This window comes from Simochromis diagramma, unplaced genomic scaffold, assembly GCF_900408965.1.
Source record: "Simochromis diagramma unplaced genomic scaffold, fSimDia1.1 OVJJ01000165.1, whole genome shotgun sequence".
NCBI lineage: Eukaryota > Metazoa > Chordata > Actinopteri > Cichliformes > Cichlidae > Simochromis > Simochromis diagramma.
Genome location: NW_024387467.1, coordinates 2,389,650 through 2,397,697, shown reverse-complemented (window position 1 = coordinate 2,397,697; position 8,048 = coordinate 2,389,650).

The window sequence follows — 8,048 nt, the reverse complement described above, 5'->3', positions numbered from 1 at the left end:
CCCCCCCGCTCAGTGTACGTGATCCTTCAGCACTGCTTAAAAGACTGCTGCTTGCCTTTCAGAATGAGGAGTTGCTCCCAAATGTCACAAACTGTACACACCTTGCCTTTAAGTCCTGCAGTTTTTAATTGTCTCGTTTGGAAGGGTCCTGCTGCAGTTATCTATATACCTAGCACTAACTAGATACCCAACTGCAACTTAAGCAGTGAAACTGCTCTCCTTACACAAACCCTCTTACACTAGAGTACCAACCTTTGTGCAGCAAAGCTCAACTAAACCAACATCTTCATTTGTACAGAGGCAGTAAATCACAATTCTTCTGGAATCCAGCATATCTGGTTGTAGACGTGGTGTTGGCACAGATAATGTAGTCCTTTTTACTACCAGTTAAAACCTGTGAAATTCCACCTTTTCCAGGATTCCTGCTGTTCTTTTATAATTGTAATATACCTCAGTAGACCTTATATCTCAAGCCTCAGAGGAGAATGTGAATGGACTGCAACCAACAAAGCCCATTTTTAACTAATTTACTTTCACTCTTTACAAATGTTAATGTGAATCCTGCTGTTCGTAGTTTAATGCTGAAGACACGCCCCATCTTTGCGCACCTGTGAACCTGACCCCTCTGTGCTTGAATCTTTCCTCTCCATGTGCCACTAGCAGGTGAGCTTCTTTGGTTGCAGATTGTTCACTTTGTTATCGTTCCATAACATAAAACAACCCCTCGGGGCCAAATGTGTGAGGTCTACCTGTTAAGCATGTAACATGTAAGTGTCTAACATATACAAATACAGTCAAGTCCCTGATTTAATGAATACTGAAATAATGATCAAATAAAATGCACTGCAGTGTTTTGTTTTGGGTTGTTTGGGTCTTTGAAAATATTTTCTTAAAGTAGATTATTTATATTCACCCTTACTATCCTACGTTTGACTAAGAAAGACGGAAAGCTTTGGAAGGATTTGTTCTTTGGACTCGAACAGTGTGGACCGTTTAGAGACCAAACGAGGCTCTCCCCCTGTAAGAAACAGAGATGAGTAGGTGGTCTGTCTGAGGAGTGGGGAACTCCAGAATCCACCCAGGGGGTGGAGTGTGCCTGCTTAACCAATCCAGAGAGAATTAGTACCTAAACAAACCAGTGCAGTGAACTTGCCCAAGGACCCTGGTCACTCGTAGCATTAGGCTTTATAATCAGTCCTCCTCCTTCCAGAGACAACACTACCATCCTAAAAATCACCATTTAATCAGTCGGCCCCGTAAACGTCGGGGAAACCGTGCCAGAACATCGTGTTTTATGCCAGCCGCTGGTGTTGGTGGAAGCAGTCTGTAACACTGTGATACTGACAGACCCCCTCAAAGGAATGTGGCCTGGGCCTGTTGAGGAATGCACTCTTCCCACCTTTTTCAAGTCTACAGGCCGGACTGGAGGACAAAGGATGGTTGCCATGGTAATGGGAATGTCCTGACCACCCTGTAAACATTCATACTTCTCTAACAGAGTGATCCAGGTCTGGTCCTCCAAAGAAAGAAAAAGGAAAAGTAGGCTGAACAAGTGACAGTGACAGCGTCCTGATTTATTAAACGGCAAGTTTAACATCTTAATGATGTTATCTTAACTAAGATGGCGGCGTGAGCAGTCACAGCAGCCCGGTGCTCTCCACAACTTTGCGGCTTTCTTTTTATTTTGTGTGTTTTTGTTTCACTTTTCCTCCGACATGCAGGAGCACATATGCAGTACAGTAAGGCTGAACTGCTCACGCTTCTAAACCACAAAAACCTGCACACCTTCGCTGACAGTGACTGGGACTCAATCCCCCCAGAGATCCAAAGTGACACAGACTCTAATTTCACCATGCCACCGCTGAAGTGGCGTAGGCGACGGAGGCACAGGGAAGAGAGCGGGACTGAGGGCTAGGCTACGTGCTAACCCACGCAGACCGGCTATTCCGAGTCTCTTCCTCACCAACTCACGCTCAATGAACAACAAATCCGATCACTTTTATTGTAGCATCACATGTGCAGGTACACTGGTACAGCACATGCGAGTGAAATTCTTGTGTGCGAGCTTCACAAGCAACAGAGGTGTGCAAAATACAATAAGAACAAAGCAAAATATAAGAATGGGAATCTGAGAATTATAAGAATAAATATATGTACAAGAATGTATGCACATTACTGAATATACCAAATATGTATATATATATGTATGTGTGTGTGTGTGTGTGTGTGTGTAAAATAAAATATACATTATACACCAACAACACAGTTAAAGTCGTCCACTGCTGCCCGGACACAGAGTACATGATGGTTCAGTGTAGACCCTTCTACTTGCCGAGAGAGCTCACAGCGATCACAATAATAGCAGTTTATGTGCCGCTGCAAGCTAATGCTAAGTCAGCCACCATTGTTCCAGTGCCCAAGAGGAACACAGTGAGCTGCTTGAATGACTATCGTCCAGTTGCTTTAACACCCATAATTACCAAATGCTTTGAGAAAATCATCATGTCACACATTAAAGCTGCCATCCCTGCAGACCTCGATCCACACCAGTTTACATACAGGGCAAACAGGTCGACAGAGGACGCCATAATAACAGCTCTTCACACAGCCCTCACACACCTGGACAGTCGTAACACCTATGTTAGAATGATGTTTGTGGACTTCAGCTCGGCCTTCAACACAGTTCAACCCCACAAACTGGTTAATAAACTAAGCAACTTGAGACCCAGCAGCTCACTGTGCAGCTGGATACTGGACATCCTGAGTGACAGACCCCAGAACGTCAGGATGGGAGAGCACACCTCCTCCACCCTCACTCTGAATGTAGGTGTCCCACAGGGGTGTGTCCTCAGTCCCCTCTTATAGGGCTTTGGAGCGTGATGTCACGGGAGGGGGCGTAACCACCGAAGCGCCATTTTAGCAGGTCAAGCTTAGGGCTAAAGGAGCGAAAGCACACAGATAGCATCAGCAATGGCATGCACTTCGGGAAGGGAATAAGCTGGAAAATGGGCTCTCTTTTTATCATTTCCTCACCTGGAAGCAACGTGAGGGAGCTCATGTATCGGGTGTTATTTTCCCATCAGTTGATCCAACTCCTCCACAGTAGCAGGTGGAATGTTTCTGTTTTGAGGACGGCTCCTTTTACCTGTCACTACGGATGGTCTGTTTATGTTTTGATTGAGAGCCTTTTTTGGGCAGCTGAAGAGGAGAAGTCTATCTTATGGCCAACCTCTGGCTGTATCTTGGTCATATTACCCAGCAAAACCCAGTATGCAGGTTCATCTGTAACAGTCCTTGTGCCACAGATCAGCACTGTTGCTTCTACATTAAACAGAAGAGCAGTGACGTGGGTGCGGGTCTCCATGACTCCGGCCTTACAGGTGCAGCGGGCGTCTTCAACCTTCCCTGTGACGCTCACAGTGACCCATGGCTGCAATGCTGGTTCATTCAGTCTTTGAGAGTGCAGGACCTGAAACACACACAGACAAAGTTCATTTAAAGACAAGAACTATGAGCCAAGGCCGACATAAATGTGTTTTATCTACTTTATCATAAATGTAACAAAGTGTTTAGAAAGTTAGCACATACATGTAATTTTTTATCTTTTTATGTGTCCATCTATAGAACGCCGCTGTTATATTCTAAATCTGCCTGTTCTCTGTCAGAAACCCACCTGCAAAAACTGAACCTAAAGTATGTAATCAATCAATCAATCAATCAAAGCTTTATTTGTCACAAGCAGGTTGCCCTGCAGTGAAATGGGACCCCCCCCCCGACCTTACACACATAACACAGACATCAACATGGGGTTACAAGTCGGAGATCGGTAGCATTGCAGAAAAACACTGAAAAGTACACAACAACGGGAAGGTACAAGAGGAAAAAAAGAGACCTCCACTCATGCTGTGCTTCCATGGTAGGACAGCACGAGAACAGGAAACAAAAAACTCCTCTGCACAAAAAAGCACATGAATGTCCACAGCACAATGTTGTGCTGTGGACATTGTTGTTGTCTTCACTTTAGAGATGGAGAAAGCATAAAGTGACAATTATGAATCACTTAATATGATAAGGAGATTCTGCAGGTCATTAATCAATGTATAAAACCAAAGTAGAATATATTTTCAGTTACACAGGACAGTGTTGGTCAAGTTACTTGAAAAAAGTCATCATTAACTAATTACTGATTACTTCCTGAAAAAAGTAATCCTGTTACTTTACTGATTACTTATTTTCAAAAGTAATTAATTACTTAGTTACTTTTTAAAAACACGATTTACAACCTGAATAGGTGATAAAGCGATAGATCTTTCAGCCCAATTCTACTTTTTCTACATAATCCATCATACAAAATGTAATCAAATGAAAAAGTCTCTTTTTAAAACTTGTTTTATCAGTTTTAACCTTTTAACTTTATGCATCAAGAAAAATTTTAATTATATGCAACATTCTCTGACTGGAAGAAATTAGTTTAACATTTAAACCTATTTTCTGCACATTCCAGCACATAAAATAAAATAGTTTTTGTGTGTTTACACTCAGTCTTTCAAATAGATGCAAGTAAAACACAGCAAATAAATAAAGTCAAAGACTCAGCGGTCCTGTTGCCTGTAAAGCAGGAGTGGGGTAGGCGGAGGTTTACCCTGGTGCAGGTGTGCCGCAGCGGTCAGTGGAAGGATACGGCAGTTTCTCTGTGAAGTTCACATTCCAGCGGCAGCGTATTTGGCGTTTGCTCGGGAGTTCAGGGGTTTTTTCGCTGTAAAAAGAAGGTTTCTTCCCACACAGTGAACAGCAGACACTAATGTTTTTGTCACTTTTTGCGGAATCAAACTCAAAGTAAGGTCAGTGCTTCCACGCTTTAAACGCTGCACGCTCATACTCTCTCCTGCACTCGATATATGATCCACTGTTGATCTGCACACAGCTGTTGTCACGAACGTCGCACTCGCTTACATCATTGTCATGAGACGCAAAAAAATCACGGTTTTAGTAACGCAGCGTGCTTACGGGAAAGTAACAGTAATCTAATTACCTTTTTTGTAATAGTATCCCTTACTTTACTCGTTACTTGAAAAAGTAATCGGATTACAGTAACGCGCTACTTGTAACGCGTTACTGCCCATCTCTGCTCAGGACATAAACACGGAAGCAAGGTGTATAATTAAGAGAAAGAGGTCGTGTCCAAATTCCAGGGCTGCATCCTCCTGAGGATGCGGTCTACGTGGTCTACGTGGGCCGGGTCCTCAGAAGGTCAGGTAGGCCGGAAGTAAACGGCTGTGAAATTGGACGGTCCAGCCTTCTGATTAGCGTCACCGCTGTCTCGGTGGAGTTTAATAAACTCGGCCGTCTGCTCCTTGCTATCTAAAATATAACGGGACACTGGAGGAAACTCTCGACCATCTCACACTTCTGTTTAATCAGTTTTCTGTTTGACGTTTAGTCAGCTGTGTAAAAACCAAGGAGGAACCCACCCGATGGATTAATAAAGTTTTATTTTATCTAATCTAATCTAATAACTTTAATCTCAGCCAAACCGATTTACTCACGAACAAACAAAACACTGAAAAAAGCCCAACAATAACATTTTTAGGTTGTCTAAGTGACTTATATATTACGTTTAACCCGAGCAGCGAAAGTCCGCGGTGATCTGAACATGATGTGCCGGGAGTTGTGCCGTTCTCGGCGGCATCAGTGACCATTGAGCTTCCGGCTAGCTATCGAGCTGGTGGGTAGCAGACGTCTCTGAAAACGTCGAAGCACTTTTAGAAATGTTTTTGCTCTTTTTTGCTCTATAAAATAGTTGTTGTTTTTTTAGAATCATTCATCTTAGCAGTAGGATTTACATGAAAAGAGAAACAAATTAAGTTTGAGTGAAAATGTACATTTTTTTGCACTCTCTGGTCAACTGACTCAGTGAATCAAATGACTCAAAAACCCGATTCAATTTGGTGAGTGACTCATTAAAACTCGATTCAGTAAAAAGAATCAAATTTACCATCACTAGCGCTATGAATTCTGGGATATGGTAGGCCACAAAGGACACACCCGACCCATCCTTCAAATTCGGGGAAAAGGAGGACGCATTTGTCGGCTGCATTCGGAGGAGTCTACGAATTTGGACAGCTTTGTACCAACTGCACTGTGGCAGTGATGTGTATTCCTCTGATTGGGAGAAAAGAAAAAGGAGGTGTGATTCTGTTCTGAATGATTCAATATGTTGCTTGTCTCTTTGAGACTGTCATTGTTTTTGTTCTAAATAAAGTTCATTTAAAAAAAAAAGAATTTGGACAGCCTTCGGCGCGTCGCTGTGACGTAATCGGTCTACAAATGCGGCCTCAGGAGGACGCAGCCCATGAGAAGTTTTGGTTGGATTATAGGGGAAAAATAAATGAGACAGGAATTAGTAGCAAAAATATTAACCCAGCAGAACCATTTTCAATTTTACTGCCATGGATATATGACAACTCCTGATTTCATTTATTACACAAGGGAAAAGTCAGATATGATCATATACGGGAAAAGTGTTCAGAACATGTGGAGATAAATACTGATGCATCGTAATTGTTAGACTATAAAGCGGGTGTTGTGTTTGTTATTCCAGAAAGAAGCTTTGTGATGAATAAAAGAATTACTGATGACCTAACAGTTTATACTGGAGAACTGTAGCAGCTTTAATCACTTCAAACTGGGTAGAGGAGGCACCAGTAGGAAGTATTTGTGCTTCCTACTGGAAGTACAAATATTTGATTTACTGGTTTTTTTTTTAATCAATTTTAAATCATGCTTTTTATTGTTTTTGTTTTTTAATGTCTCTGTAAAGCACTTTGAATCAGCTTGTTGTTGAATTGTGCTATATAAATAAACTTGCCTTGCCTTACTCAGACTCTAGTAGCGCACCATTGAGCATATGTGATATGTGTTTGGATTCTAGACACAATATTGTTTTTTGATATAATTCATTTGATCTGGGCGATCGTGGCTCAAGAGTTGGGCGTTCGTCATGTAATCGGAAGGTTGCCGGTTCGAGCCCCGGCTCGGACAGTCTCGGTCGTTGTGTCCTTGGGCAAGACACTTCACCTGTTGCCTACTGGTGGTGGTCAGAGGGCCCGGTGGCGCCAGTGTCCGGCAGCCTCGCCTCTGTCAGTGCACCCCAGGGTGGCTGTGGCTACACTGCAGCTTGCCATCACCAGTGTGTGAATGGGTGGATGATTGTGCATAGTGTAAAGCGCTTTGGGGTCCTTAGGACCAAGTAAAGCGCTATACAAATACAGACCATTTAATCTATAGAGTCAAACATACGGGGATAGAAATACATTTTCCGTGTCGGTTTGGATGAAAATGAACAGGCTGATAAGTTTGCAAAAGCTGCAACAAGAAAAAGTCATGTAGATATGAATATAATATACAGTAAAGGTGAGGTTAAAGGAACAGAGCAGGGAAAGGTAGATATTATTATAGTATACAGAGAGCAGTGGGACACTGTAGAAGAAGTCATAGAAGTAAAAGAAGATATCATTTCAAGAGTAAGATTTGGTCACATAGGTTTAAATAACACTAAAAAAGATGAACAAGAATGAGAGAGGGAATTGTGAACGTTGTGGACCACAGGAAACATTTGAACATGTGATGTTGGAATGTGGTAAACATAGACGGGAAAGGCAAATGCTCAAATCTGAATTGAAGAAGAATAGAGTTCAATTAAGGGTAAAAGAAATATTTCAAAGGGACACAGGTGGTGTAGTTTATAGGGAAATATTTGATTTTTTTTGTTTGTTCTTAATATTTTTATTAGGATTTTTTTCATAGTAACAGACAAAGAAAAGAAAACCAGAACTTAGCTCAGGCTGTTTTGAGGCACATACAAGGCAGTTGAGGTAAACCACAACCCCTCCAGGAATCAAAACAAATCACAGTAAGACCAACAGTCAGGCAAATTAATTCAGTTTGGGAAAGCCCTGCAACAAGGAGGATGCCAGTACAGGTCCAACGTAGATATGGGTCCCAGGCCTGTGGAAAGAGTCCAAGGTGGAGTTGAGTATACAAGTTAT